General features: G+C 42.6%; 1 non-coding gene across 1 annotated transcript; it reads right to left on the reverse strand.

The window, feature by feature from the left end:
• Positions 1-6,214: 6,214 nt before the first annotated feature.
• Positions 6,215-6,287, reverse strand: TRNAG-CCC (transfer RNA glycine (anticodon CCC)). Its single transcript has one exon. It is a non-coding gene; the product is annotated as a tRNA-Gly (tRNA).
• Between the last annotated feature and the right edge of the window lie 9,629 nt (positions 6,288-15,916).

Genomic DNA, 15,916 nt, shown 5'->3' on the forward strand with positions numbered 1-15,916 from the left:
AAGCCTCCTGGTGCCCAACAGAAGTGGATGTGAGACTCAGAGCCCCAGGAGCTTGGGAACTGGTAGGAACACACTCGCTGGCTAGGCTTTCTGGAGACTTAGGACTCCGGAGGAGAACCAAAAACCCAAGAAATTTTTTGAGCCAAGGAGGAGCTGTACTTCCTCTGAGCACAGGGCAGAAAGAATTCTAAAGCCTGCTAGAGCTCTCTGAGAGGGGCGGGAGCTGTGTGGATGAATTGCCTCTGACTAGCAGCAGCTGTAGAACAGGGAGCTACCTGTTTGTACCTGGAATAGATGGGATGGGGCAGGCTCGGAGAGGTGAGGCAAGATTCCAGAGTCATGTCTGGGGTAGACACGAGACTGAGGGTGAGTTAAGAAGATGGTGCAGTCATGTGTGGCACTGAGGTCCAATTTGAGATGTTGTTCACACAAAGACACATCTCAAGGGTATGTGGACTCCTGGAGGGGAGCGCAGCAGTGGGTCAGAGTGGAGAGGTGATGAGTTCAGTTTTGTTTTTTGGCTGCATCACGTGGCATGTGGAACTTCCCCAACAAGGGATCAAACCTGTGCCTCTACAGTGGAGGCGTGGAGTCTTAACCACTGGGTCACCAGGGAAGTCTGATGAGTGCAGCTCTGGACATGCTGAGATGCAAATACTGAGGAATAAACAAGAGATGTCCAGTAGGCAGTTAGACATGGTAGGCATGGAGCTGGGAAAGGAAGCTTGGGAGCCATTAGAAAGACAATATCTGAACACAGGAAGAGCCTGTCCTAGGAGCAGAGGTGGGGTACAGGAAGGCATAGGGGAGGAAAGGGAGCCTGTGAGGATGAAAGAGTGGCCATTAGCAGCGCCCAGGAGGCCATTCTGTTCTAGATGTGGATCTACCCCCTTTTAGCCTAATTTAGCTGAATCAAATATCTTCTCTTTACAAAAATGTAGTAACTCTTCACTAGAAAACTAAGGGCAAAACAAAAACAAACACACAAAAAGCAAATAGTACAGAACAGAAACAAGTGGGTTTTCAATTCATTTTAATGTAGCAAATATTTACCGAATGCCTACTATGTGCCAGCCCTGCCCCAGATGGCTCAGCTGGCATGCGGAGCTTATCAGACACAGCCCCTCTCCCACTCTCTTCCCAGCTCCATCTGGAGGCCACCGTGGCTTGGGTTCCTAGCATCTCCACCTCCCATCAAGCTCAGCTCATCTGCCAATTGTTCTAAGTGAGGTCCCCCTACAAATCTGGGGTCCTCCTCATAAACAACATCTTTTCTGAAAGCCACCTGTTTCATAACAGCTGCCCAGCAGGTTTGTGGTTCTGTCTGTTCCACAAACCCCTTGACTGTGCTGGGCTCCCCGCTAAGAGTTGGGTTCTGCTTGGAAGCCCACCACCAGCCCCTTCCCAGCTCCTGCACATGGCAGAGATGCATGATTGGGTAGTGGGTCCAGAACTGAGTACACCTCTTCTGGCCATTTCTAACCATCTCTCCAACATCTCACCCCTCAGCGCTCTACAGGAGTTTCATTTTGGTAACTTCACAGTAATACTACCAGAATACTTAGCAGAAAATCACTCTGAATCAAGACAATATGTCTTGGGACTTCCCTAGTGGTTCAGTGGCTAAAACTCTATGCTCCCAATGCAGGGGATCTGGGTTTGATCCCTGGTCAGTGAACTAGATCCCACATGCTGCAACTAAGGATCCCACATACTGCAATGAAGATCAAAGATCCTGTGTGCTGCAACTAACACCCGGAAATCCAAATAAATTAACTCACTCAAAGTACAGTCACCAGCCACCTGTGGAGATTTCTTTCACTGCTTTCTCTGCAATTTCTCATCACCTCATCCCCCCAGAGGACACTTCCTATGCCCAGGGTGGCTGGTAGTGTGAGGGCTGCCTCTTTGACAGACCTTTCCCTTTAGACACTTGCTTTCCACTAGATTTGATCTATTGTTCTCCTTGTACATGCCACATCTTTCATTGTTTTAAGTCTCCAATCTACCAATTCTTTACCTCCTTCAAAACTAGCGCAAAAGCTGTTTCAGTATTTGGTCTACTTCAGGAGAAGGCAATGGCACCCCACTCCAGTACTCTTGCCTGGAAAATCCCATGGATGGAGGAGCCTGGTAGGCTGCAGTCCATGGGGTCGCTAAGAGTCAGACACGACTGAGCAACTTCACTTTGACTTTTCACTTTTCTGCATTGGAGAAGGAAATGGCAACCCACTCCAGTGTTCTTGCCTGGAGAATCCCAGGGATGGGGGAGCCTGGTGGGCTGCCGTCTATGGGGTCGCACAGAGTCGGAAATGACTGAAGCAACTTAGCAGCAGCAGCAGCAGGCCAGTATCCCATTAAATCACATGCTCCTTCACATTTACTGGCTTATCACTTCGTAAATGTCTTCTTCAGTTGGTTTTAGGGTGTATTTTTGTCTGAACAAGATTTTTTTACCCAATTATGATAAAATATACACAATATAAAATTTACCATTTTCATAATTTTTTATTGAAGTATAGTTGGTTTACAATATTCTGTTTATTTCAGGTATACAGCAAAATGATTCAGTGATACATGTTTATATATGTATATGTATATATGTATATTTTCTTTTCCATTATAGGTTATTACAACATATTGAATATAGTTCTCTGTGCTATATAGTAAATCCTTGTTATTTATCTATTTTATATATGGTAATGTATATGTTAATCCCATGCTCCTAATTTATCCCCACTCTTCCCCTTTGGTAACCATAAGTTTGTTTTCTATGTCTGTGAGTCTGTTTTCTATGTCTGTAAGTCTGTTTTGTAAATAAGTTTATCTGTACAATTTTTTATATTCCACATATAAGTGATATCATGTAATATTTGTCTTTCTCTGACTTAGTATGATAATCTCTAGATTCATCCATTCTGCTACAAATGGCATTATTTAACCCTTTTATGGCTGAGTAATATTCCATTGTGTGTGTATGTATATATATATATACATACACACATACATACATATACATACACACATATATACACACATATACCACATCCTCTTTATCCATTCATCTGTCTATGGACATTTAGTTTCCATGTTTTGGCTATTATATATAGTGCTAATGAACACTGAGTGTCTGTATCTTTCATATTAGAGTTTTCGTCTTCTCCAGATATATGCCCAGAAGTGGGACTTCTGGGTCACATGGCAACTCTATTTTTAGTTTTTTTAAGAAATGTCCATACTGTTTTCCATAGTGGCTATACCCATTTACATTCCCACCAGCAGTACAAGAGGGGTCCTTTTCCTCCATACCCTCTCTAGCATTTGTTATTTGGAGACTTTTTGGTGATGGCCATTTTGACTGGTGTGAGGGGATGCCTCATTTAAGTGTACAGTTCAGTAGAATTACGTACATTAACACTGCTGTGCAACCATTACCACCATCCATTTCCAGCATTTTTTTCTTTATCTCAAATCCAAACATGTCCCAGAAAGTAGAGACATTTTTAATTCATTTTTTATTCCTAGTTCTGCACATAGTATGTGTTCCAAAAATCCTCCTGGCTAATCAGAGATAATATAAAAGAACAGGTTTAATATAAAAGGCACCAAAAGGGCACCAATAGTCCACTCAACCACCTCTTCTAAAATGATTCTTATTAAAACAAGCGGGGGAACAATAACCCAAGAAAAGGGAGAAAACATAAACTTATTCTAGCTGGAGGCTGAGCCACAGGCCTCAGTCAGAGGGGCTAGAAGTCCAAAGCCCCTGAAGAAGATGAGGATGAGGAGGGTAAGGTCCTCGCCATTTCTTCTGATAGAACACAAGACCCTCATGGGATCCCAAGACAGACCAAACAATGAATTGACAGTATAGGGACAGAAAGTTTTTCCCTTCTTCCCCTCTAGCTTCTTTGGCTGGTCTAATGTTTGTTGTTGTTCAGTCACTCAGTCATGTCTGACTCTTTGCAACCCCATGGACTGCAGCATGCCAGGCTTCCCTGACCTTCACCATCTCCTGGAGCTTGCTCAAACTCATGTCCACTGAGTTGGTGATGCCATCCAACCATCTCATCCTCTATTGCTCCCTTCTCCTCCTGCCTTCAATCTTTCCCAGAATCAGGGTCTTCTCTAATGTGTTGGCTCTTCGAATCAGGTGGCCAAAGAATTGGAGCTTCAGCTTCAGCAATAGTCCTTCCAATGAATATTCAGGGTTCATTTCCTTTAGGGTTGACTGGTTTGATCTCCTTGCTGTCCAAGGGGCTCTCAAGAATCTTCTCCAGCACCACAATTTGAAATCATCAATTTTTCAGCTCTCAGCCTTCTTTATGGTTCAAGTTTCATATACTTACACACTACTGGAAAAACTGTAGCTTTGACTACATGGATCTTTCTCGACAAAGTGAGGTCTCTGCTTTTTAATATGTTGTCTAGGTTTGTCTTCCTGGTACATGCCCTCTATTTAAATTCTTTTAGTCAGGTAAGGGAAGGTAAAAAGCTCTTTGTGAGTCTCTTGGGTCCTGACTGTTCTCAGCTCAAAATAATCCACATGCCAAAGTGGAATACTCTGGGGTGGCATCTTCTGTTCCTCCTCAACAGGAAACAAAAGTACTTGGAGGAATGGACTGAGCCTGGAATAACTAGGGTAGTGTTTCCCAAACTCATCATATAGATCACTCAGGATATTTATTAAATGGACCAATTTAGCATTTCAGGGGTGGGGTGTGGAAAGCTGCATGTTTAGTGCCTGGAGTAATTCCTATGAAAGGCAAATTTGGGAAGAAAGTTCCATCAGCAAGGGTTGTGGTGGGGGGAGGAGGAAACTCCTGCCTGCGACTGTGTAGGTGAAGGCTTTCAGCCAGACTGACTTCCTGTTTCTAGAAGCTACTCAGACTACTTTCCTAAACGCTTGCAAGTCCAGTAGGCCCCAGGACTCCCATAGGCCTTCTGTACACGAGGCCCACATGCTGCCTCTTACTTCTATTCTACTGCTGAAGACCTCGGATGATCCCAAATTTCTGGCAGCTCTGGCCCTGTGCCCTGGCTTGGTTCCCCACAGTTGAGGGATAACAGTGACATGCAGTCCCAATTTAGAACAAAGAGTCAGGTAGTCATTGGCCAGGTATTAATTAGGGAGTGACTACAGATAGCTGGTGACATCATAGCCTATCTTTAGAGCCAGCTGGGTCATTGTATGGAAATAAGTTGGGAAGTTTATATCTACCAAATCCAAGGTCAGGGTTTACAGAGGGAGACACTGGATACTAACTACACTGTGTGAGCTGAAATTTCACCTTGAGGCCCTTGTGATACAAGCCTGGGAGGCTCATTCACATTTGGGTGGCTCCAGTGGGCCCCTGCCTACAAAATATGAGCCCTCCCCCCGGCCCCCGCAATCCCCAACAACTACCTCATGGCACAAGGAATCATTACAAAGGTTGGTATAGTGAAAGCTATGATTTTTCCAGTAGTCATGTAAGGATGTGGGAGTTGGACTCTGAAGAAGCCTGAGTACCAAAGAATTGATGCTTTCGAATTGTGGTGCTGAAGGAGACTCTTGAGAGTCCCATGGACTACAAGGAGATCAAACGAGACAATCCTAAAGGAAATCAACCCTGAATATTCACTGGAAGGACTGATGCTCAAGCTGAAACTCCAATACTTTGGCCACCTGATGCGAAGAGCTGACTCACTGCAAAAAGACCCTGGGGCTGGGAAAGACTGAGGGCAAGAGGAGAAGGGAGTAACAGAAAATGAGATGGTTGTATGGTATCACCAACTGAATGGACAGAAGTTTGAGCAAACTCTGGGAGATAGTGAAGGACAGGGAAGCCTGGCATGCCGACCCCAGTTCATGGAGTCACAAAGAGTTGGACATGACTTAAGAGACTGAACAACAACAAAAACGAGCCAGAGAGGTTTTGATAAAAAAAAAGGCTAGAAACTCAGAAATGTCATCCTCTTAATGAAGCCAGTGAAACTTTAATGAAAATACAGTTTCTGAGACAGCTCCTTGTTATCATCCCGTCAGAAAGTTACATATAGCAGTGTTTCCATGGAATGTCAACAGGTGTTAAGCATCAGAGAAAGGTTCCATATTCCATAGGTTTGGGAAATACTGGGCTAAACAAACTGAAATAGGTTTCTTTACTGGTGCTTTTTAAAATATTTATTTGGCTGCACTGGGTCTTAGTCATGGCATGTAGGTAGGATCTAGTTCCCTGACCAGGGATCGAACCCAGGCCCCCTGCATTGGGAGTGCAGAATCTTAGCCACTGGACCACCAGGGATATCCTTGGCTTTTTTTTTTTTTTTTTTAAAGAACTTTTAATATGTCAATGTAGACTCAGGAAACTCTAATAAGTGAATATAGTGCACTGTACTTCCTAAATTAAAGGAACTTAAAAACGAAACTTTAAGTAGTTTTCCAAAGGACACATTTTGGGGAAATGTTAAAATAAAGGATCATGTCAGAATAGACAGAAAACAAACTTATGGTTACCAAAGGGGAAAAGGAGTGGAGAGGAATAAATTAGGAATTTGGGACTTATATACACACACTACTATACATAAAATAACCAACAAGAACCTATTGTATAGCACAGGGAACTCTGCTCAGTGATCTGTGATGACCAATGTGGAAAAGAATCTTTAAAAGAGTGGCTATATGTATATGTCTAAATGATTTACTTTGCTGTACACCTGAAACTAACACAACATTGTAAATAGACTATATGCCCATAAAAAATTATTTTAAAAAGCAAATAAACCTTCAAACATGTCATACAGAAATATGTACTTCTGTGGGTTAATCAATGCATTATAAACACACACAAAAAGAGAAGATAGTGGAGGAGGAGAAACAAAAGAGTCAAACCTCAGTTTTCTTTAACACAGTGCTGGCTGTAACATATGATCCCCTAGGGTAGGTACCCAATCAGCACTTGACCCTCTGATACTAGTTTGGACAATGTGGAAAACTAAAGGAGTCTCCAGAGAGAGAAGGAGGGTCACCCAGAATTCTATTAAATAAAGATATGAATGGGCTTCCTTGATAGCTCAGTTGGTAAAGAATCTGCCTGCAATGCAGGAGACCCTGGTTCGATTCCTGGGTCGGGACAATCTGGTGGAGAAGAGATAGGCTACCCACTCCAGTATCCTTGGGATTCCCCTGTGGCTCAGCCTTTTCCTTCTTCAGGGGATCTTCCCACCCAGGGATCGAACCCAGGTCTCCCCTAGATTCCTTAGCAGGCAGATTGCAGGCAGATTCTTTACCAGCTGAGCCACAAGGGAAACCCAAGAACACTTGAGTGGGTAGCCTAGCCCCTCTCCAGTGAATCTTCCTGACCCAGGAATAGAACCAGGGTCTCCGGCATTGCAGGAGGACTCTTTACCAACTAAGCTATCAGGCAAGCCCATGATTCAGGTCATGGTGGAGAATTCTGACAAAACGTGGTCCACTGGGGAAGGGAATGACAAACCACTTCAGTATTCTTGCCTTGAGAACCCCATGAACAGTATGAAAAGGCAGAGATATGACACTGAAAAAATGGACTCCCCAGACAGTAGATACCCAATATGCTACTGGAGAAGAGTGGAAAAATAGGTCCAGAAAGAATGAAGAGGCTGAGCCAAAACGAAAACAATACCAGCTGTGGATGTGACAGGTGATAGAAGTAAATTCTGATGCTGTAAAGACCAAGATTGCATAGGAACCTGGAATGTTAGGTCCATGAATCAAGGTAAATTGGAAGTGGGCAAGCAGGAGATGTCAAGAGTGAACATTGACATTTTAGGAATCAGTGAACTAAATAGACTGGAAAGGGTGAATTTAATTCACATGACCTTTATATCTATGACTGTGGGCAAGAATCCTTTAGAAGAAATGGAGTAGCCCTCATAGTCAACAAAAGAGTCCAGAATGTAGTACTTGGGTGCAATATCAAAAGTGACAGAATGATCTCTTTTTGTTTCCAAGGCAAACCATTCAATATCACAGTAATCCAAGTCTATGCCTCAACCATTAATGCCAAAGAAGCTGAAGTTGAACGGTTCTATGATGACCTACAAGACCTTCTAGGACTAACACCAAAAAAAGATGTCCTTTTCATCATAAGGTACTGGAATGCAAAAGTAGGAAGTCAAGAGATACCGCGAGTAACTGGCAAATTTGGCTTTGGAGTACAAAATGAAGCAGGGGAAAGGCTAACAGAGTTTTGCAAGAGAACACACTGATCATAACACCCTGTTCCAACAACACAAGAGAAGACTCTACACATAGACATCACCAGATGTCAATACCAAAATCAGATTGATTATATTCTTTGCAGCCAAAGATGGAGAAGCTCTGTACAGTCAGCAAAAACAAGACCTATAGCTGACTGTGGCTCCAATCATGAACTCCTTATTGCCAAATTCAGACTTAAATTGAAGAAAGTAGGGAAAACCACTAGACCATTCAAGTATGACCTAAATTAAATCCCTTATGGTTATGCAGGAAGTGACAAATAGATTCAAGGGATTATATCTGATAGAGTGCCTGAAGAACTATGGACAGAGGTTCGTGACATTGTACAAGAGACAGTGATCAAGACCATCCCCAATAAAAATGCAAAAAGGCAAAATGGTTGTCTGAGGAGGCCTTATGAATAGCTGAGAAAAGGAGGGAAGTGAAAGGCAAAGGAGATAAGGAAAGATACACCCATCTGAATGCACAGTTCCAAAGAAAAGCAAGGAGAGATATGAAAGCCTTCCTCAGTGCTCAGTGAAAAGAAATAGGGGAAAACAATAGAATGGGAAAGACTAGAGATCTCTTCAAGAAAATTAGAGATACCAAGGGAATATTTCATGCAAAGATGGGCACAATAAAGGACAGCAATGGTATGGACCTAACACAAGCAGAAGATATTAAGAAGAGGTGGCAAGGATACATAGAAGAATTGTACAGAAAAGATCTTCATGACCCAGATAACCACAATGGTGTGATCACTCACCTACAGCCAGACATCCTGGAGTCTGAAGTCAAGTGGGCCTTAGGAAGCATAACGATGAACAAAGCTAGTGGAGGTGATGGAATTCCAACTGAGCTATTTCAAATCCTAAAAGATGATATCGCGAAAGTGCTGCACTCAATATGCCAGTGGCCACAGGACTGGAAAAGGTCAGTTTTCATTCCAATCTCAAAGAAAGGCAATGTCAGAAAATGTTCAAACTACTGCACAATTGTACTCATCTTCCACGCTAGCAAAGTAATGCTCAAAATTCTCCAAGTGAAGCATCAACAGTATGTGAACTTAGAGCTTCCAGATGTTCAAGCTGGATTTAGAAAAGGCAGAGGAACCAGACATCAGATTGCCAATATCCGCTGGATCATAGAAAGCAAGAGAGTTCCAGAAAAACATCTACTTCTGCTTTATTGACTATGCCAAGCCTTTGACTGTGTGCATCACAACAAACTGTGAAAAATTCTTAGAGATGGGACCAGACCATCTTACCTGCTTCCTGAGAAAACTGTATATGGGTCAAGAAGCAACAATTAAAACTGGACATGGAACAATGGACTGGTTCCAAATTGGGAAAGGAGTACGTCAAGGCTGTATATTGTCACCCTGCTTATTTAACTTATATACAGAGTACATCATGCAAAATGCAGGGCTGGATGAAGCACAAGTGGAATCAAGATTGCTGGGAGAAATATCAATAACCTCAAATATGCAGATGACACCATCCTTATGGCACAAAGCAAAGAGTAACTGAGGAGCCACCTGATGAAAGTGAAAGGGGAGAATGTAAAAGCTGGCTTAAAACTCAACATTCAAAAAATGAAGATCATGGCATCCAGTCCCAGATTTCCTGGCAAAATAGATGGGGAAACAATGGAAACAGTGACAGACTGTATTTTCTTCAGCTCTAGAATCACTGCAGATGGTGACTGCAGCCATGAAATTAAAAGACGTTAGCTCCTTGGAAGAAAAGCTATGACCAACCTAGATAGCATATTAAAAAGCAGACATTACTTTGCCGACAAAGGTCCATCTAGTCAAAGCTATGATTTTTCCAGTAGTCATGTATGGATGGGAGAGTTGGACCATAAAGATAGCTGAGTGCCAAAGAATTGATGGTTTTGAAGTGTGGTGTTGGAGAAGACTCTTGAGAGTCCCTTGGACTGCAAGGAGATCAAGTCAGTCAATCCTAAAGGAAATCAGTCCTGAATATTCATTGGAAGGACATGCTGAACTTGAAACTCCAATACTTTGGCCATCTGATGTGAAGAACTGACTCATTAGAAAAGACCCTGATGCTGGGAAAGATTGAAGGCAGGAGGAGAGGGGGATGACAAAGAATGAGTTGGTTGGATGGCATCACCAACTTGATGGACATGAGTTTGAGCAAGCTCTGGGAGTTGGTGATGGACAGGGAAGCCTGGCGTGCTGCAGTCCATGGGGTTGCAAAGAGTCGTACATGGCTGAGTCACTGAACTGAACTGTGGCTCAGGTGGTAAAGAATCTGCCTGCAATGCAGGAGACCTGGGTTCAATCCCTGGTTTGGGAAGATTCCCTGGAGAAGGGAACAGCTACCCACTTCAGTATTCTGGCCTGGAGAATTCCATGGTCTGTATAGTCCATGTGGTCGCAACGTGTCAGACACACAACTGAGCAGCTTTCACTTGCACTTTCAGTTCAGTCGCTCAGTCACGTCGGACTCCTTGCAACCCCATGAACCGCAGCACGCCAGGCCTCCCTGTCCATCACCAACTCCCGGAGTCCACCCAAACGCATGTCCATTGAGTCAGTGATGCCAGCTAACCATCCCATCCTCTGTTGTCCCCTTCTCCTCCTGTTCCCAATCCCTCCCAGCATCAGGGTCTTTTCAAATGAGTCAGCTCTTCACATCAGGTGGCCAAAGTATTGGAGTTTCAGCTTCAAAATCAGTCCTACCAATGAACACCCAGGACTGATCTCATTTAGGACGGACTGGTTGGATCTCCTTGCAGTCCAAGGGACTCTCAAGAGTCTTCTCCAACACCACACTTCAAAACCATCAATTCTTTGGCGCTCAGCTTTCTTTATAGTCCAACTCTCACATCCATACATGACCACTGGAAAAACCACAGCCTTGACTAGATGGACCTTTGTTGACAAAGTAATGTCTCTGCTTTTTAATATGCTGTCTAGGTTGGTCATAACTTTTCTTCCAAGGAGCAAGTGTCTTTTTATTTCATGGCTGCAGTCACCATCTGAAGTGATTTTGGAGCCCCCAAAAATAAAGTCAGCCACTGTTTCCACTGTTTCCCCACCTATTTGCCATGAAGTGATGGGACCAGATGCAATGATCTTAGTTTTATGATTGTTGAACTTTAAGCCAACTTTTCCACTCTCCTCTTTCACTTTCATCAAGAGGCTCTTTAGTTCTTCTTCACTTTCTGCCATAAGGGTGGTGTCATCTGCATCTCTGAGGTTATTGATATTTCTCCCGGCAATTTTGATTCCAGCTTGTTTTTCTTCCAGCCCAGTGATTCTCATGATGTACTCTGCATATAAGTTAAATAAGGACCACAGCCTTGCCTAACTTAATGAAACTAAGGCATGCCGTGTGTGGCCACCCACGATGGATGGGTCATGGTGGAGAGGTCTGACAGAATGTGGTCCACTGGAGAAGGGAATGGCAAACCACTTTAGTATTCTTGCCTTGAGAACCCCATGAACAGTATGAAAAGGCAAAAAGATAGGACATTGAATGATGAACTCCCCAGGCTGGTAGGTGCCCAATATGCTACTGGTGATCAGTGGAGAAATAACTCCAGAAAGAATGAAGGGATACAGCCAAAGCAAAAACGACACCCAGTTGTGGATGGGACTGGTGATAGAAGCAAGGTTTGATGCTGTAAAGAGCAATATTCTACAGGAAGCTGAAATGTTAGGTCCGTGAATCAAGACAAACTGGAAGTGGCCCAACAGGAGACGGCAAGAGTGAACATGGACATTCTAGGAATCAACGAACTAAGATGGACTGGAATGGGTGAATTCAACTCAGATACCATTATATCTACTACTGTGGGCAGGAACCTTTAGGAGAAATGAAGTAGCCATCATAGTCAACAAAAGAGTCCAAAATGCAGTACTTGGATGCAATCTCAAAAACAACAGAATGATCTTTTTGTTTCCAAGGCAAACCATTCAATATCATGGTAATCCAAGCCTATGCCCCAACCAGTAATGCTGAAGAAGCTCAACAGTTCTGTGAAGACCTACAAGACCTTCTAGAACTAACACCCAAAAAAGATGTCCTTTTCATTATAGGGGACTGGAATGCAAAAGTAGGAAGTCAAGAAACACCTGGAGTAACAGGCAAATTTGGCCTTGGAGTACAGAATGAAGCAGGGCAAAGGCAAATAGAGGACTGCCAAGAGAACTTACTGGTCATAGCAAACTTGCACTTTCAGGAATGGTTAAGTTACTAATCAAGAGGGAGAATAAAGAGGTTCTTGCTGGTGAGTTCCAGTGCCGAACTGGGGCCTCTCAAATTCGGATTTCAATCATTACATTGGCATTTCATGACTGACATCTGCTGCCATACAGCACTATGGGCCCTAGCAGGCAAAAGAGCTCATCAGAAACTCTTTAGAAAATGTTTGGGTAGAAATAGAACTTTAATAGCATCTTGTCCAACTTCAAGATGTTCAGATAAGAAACTTTAAATTCCTCCAGATCTCATTATGGCTAAGAATGAGCTGACCCGGTCAGTTCTGGGAAAAGGAGATTGGTCACTTTAAAACCTTAGAGCAACAAGTCAGCCCTAAGGAGGATGTTTGTGAGGCAATCTAGGAAACATAAACACTGCTGTTTGATGACATTAGGGAATAACTTAATTTTTTTAGGTTGATAATGCACTGTAAGCTTTTTTTTTTTTTTTTTTTTAAAGAGTCAATAGCTTTTATGAGATGCATACTGAAATATGTACAATTTGCTTCAAAATAATCTAGTAGGTATGGAGGACAAGTGTTTGGGTATAAATGGAGTCAGATTTGCCATGAATTGCTAACTGTTGAAGCTGAGTGCTAGGTAAGTGGGGTCCATGACACTGTCCTACTTTTGTGTACATTTGGAATTTTCCAGTAAAAACTTCACAAAGCAGAGATACCTCATCACACAGATATCTCATTGATACCTAATATAAATCTGTAAATAGGCATTTTATTCATTCATTCACTCATCAAGAATATATATACACACACATATATATGGGCTGAAGTGACTTAAGTGACTTAGCATATATATGAAATTATGGTAAAATTCCTGTAACACAATTCAGCACTTTAACCACTTTAAAGTGTACAATGCATTTTGTACATTCATAATGTTGTGCAACTATGACCATTATTCAGTTGCAGAGTAATTTTGTTATTCTGAAAGGAAAACCCAGACCCAATTAAACCATCCCTCTCCGTTCCCTCTTCCTCCTAGCTCCTGGCTGACATTAATCTGCTTTCTCTCTGCATATTTGCCTATTCTGGATATTTCAAATACATTCAACATATTTTTTAAAAATTAAATTTTACTTATTTTTTATCATGAAAAATTCAACAGGGTTAGATTTCAAAAGGTACAAAAGGGTTTACCGTGAAGTTTCCCTCCAACCATTCTTCCTCCAGTGCACAGTCCCCTTTTCAGAGGCATTCCAGTTCTCATACATCCTTTCAAAGAGTGAAAGTTCCTTTTCACCGTCTTTACTTAAATGGAGTACTCTATACTCGCTGATTTGCAGTCAGCCTTTTTTTCGTCCTATAACAGAACAGAAAGACCTTCCTCCTTCTTTCTACAACTGCATGCTCTTCTACTATTTGGGGTTACAGAAATGAATGGTTCTTTTCTCAGGCAGCTCACGGTCTTAAAAGTACTCTGTTTGGAGAAGGGGAAAAAGGCAAATTAAAGGTTCAACTTCAAGGCAGCTCTCGTCACAGCCGTGCACTTGGAAGGGAGAGGAGAGAACGAAACTGAAGGGTTCTGAGAAATCTTTGGTGATTCACTAGGTGTGGCTGGAAGGTGACAACAAACTGCTATCTCTCTTCCACTTTCCCCTGCGAGACATAACTGATCATCTCACTCCCTTACTTCTTTCCTGATTAGAAAACAAAGGGCTTCTCCTTGAGGGAGTTAAGAAAGTGAATAGAGAAGCAGTAATTATCCATAGTTGTTTGTAAGCATTTTAAATAGAGGGGAAAAGCTGCACTGCATTGACACATTGCAACTTACTAAATTATCTCCCCATTGACTTCTGCATTTTAGAGATTCAGAAACCAAAGCCACAGCAGTTGTTTAAGGACCCAAAGGGACATCTAAGTGCATACATTAAATGAGACAGGTAAGATAGCTGGTATCAGATATGGATATTTGAAAATTATCTCTATGGAATTGAAACTGTACTAACGAATAATCTTAGGGAGGATGCAGGAGAGAAAGAGAACAGTAGCTGATAGCTAAGACTTCAGGGATTACTACAACGATTGGATAGTTTAAAGAACCCTGCAAATTAATTAGACGAATATTTGCTTAAATAGAAAGGAACCTCGGTATCCTCAACAACTACAGAACTCTGCCAAACATATGCAGTAAATGTTGAACTGAACTGAACAGGCAGCCTGATGAAAAGGGATATGGGATATCCAATGAGGGATGGAAGAGGATTCGTGCACAGAATATACTGATGTCTAAATACAGTCAGAACCATACACCATAACTGAGGGTCAAGGGTACCAGCAATACAAGGGGCAGCGGAAGCCACAGGAATAAATACAATTCACATGAAGAGCACGCATGGAGAATGAGAGGAGGTCAAGGGCTGAGTCCTGGACACACTGACCTCAGAGAGAGGTCATGGCAGCCAAGAGTTTTGAACAAAACCTCCTGAACTTCAGATCAGAAACTCTGCCTGCTGGAGGAAAGGGGAGGACAGAGCTGTCACATGGGTATGGAAACCTTTAAGAGTATTTATTAATATATCAGGGGCTTCCCTGCTGGCTCATATGGTATATAATCTGCCTGTAATGCAGGAGACCCGGGTTCAATCCCTCAGTCAGGAAGATCCCTGGAAAAGGAAATGGCAACTCACTCCAGTATTCTTGCCTAGAGAATTCCATGGACAGAGGAGCCTGGCGGGCTGTAGTTCATGGCGTCTGTAGAACCAAGAAAAGGGAAAGCCTGTTTGGGGGTCTGAGAAGAGGTCCTTATCCCCAGGGACCTGAGTGACAGGGCTTTACAAATGGACAGGACTCTTCTTTTCAACAATATAATTTTCCTTGAAAATGGATCTAATAATGTGCCTTGTGCTTCCATCAAGACTAAATTGGACTCCACTGACTCATAAGTCTTTTTGTGTCTTCAGCTCCGATCCTTGCTTCCTGTAGCACTCACTAAATGACAGCGCTGTTGTTCTTTCTACCCGAGAATCTATTTCAGGGACACAGTGGACAGTCTATAGTTGCCTGTGCTATTATTACCTGGGGCACAGTGGGATCCTTTATTGCATTCATTTTGGATGTGAAGGAAAAGAGGAAACGCAAAATGAAGTAGAATGATATCTTGCTAGGTAAATCCCCTGAGATGAATGTTCTTTATGATGAAGTCAGCTGTGTGGAGAAAAAAAAATTAAAAATGGCTACTTCATAAATCTTGCCTTGCAGTATTTGCAAGGATCTTTGTGGCTCAGAAACAACATTTGACTAAACTAATATGTGGGGTAAAAATATCTCTAGTCTGTTTGAGTAAAAATGGCTGAAGATACACACATCTTATCCCTGGCAAAATTCAATTCAGTCTGGCAAATATTTATGGAGCACCAACTGTGTTCCAGGGATGCAGAGGTGCAAGGCCAGAGACCATGGCCCCAAGTGGTGCCCAGATACTGAGACACCGGGGAAGGG

Source organism: Bos indicus, chromosome 21, assembly GCF_029378745.1.
Source record: "Bos indicus isolate NIAB-ARS_2022 breed Sahiwal x Tharparkar chromosome 21, NIAB-ARS_B.indTharparkar_mat_pri_1.0, whole genome shotgun sequence".
Classification (NCBI taxonomy): domain Eukaryota; kingdom Metazoa; phylum Chordata; class Mammalia; order Artiodactyla; family Bovidae; genus Bos; species Bos indicus.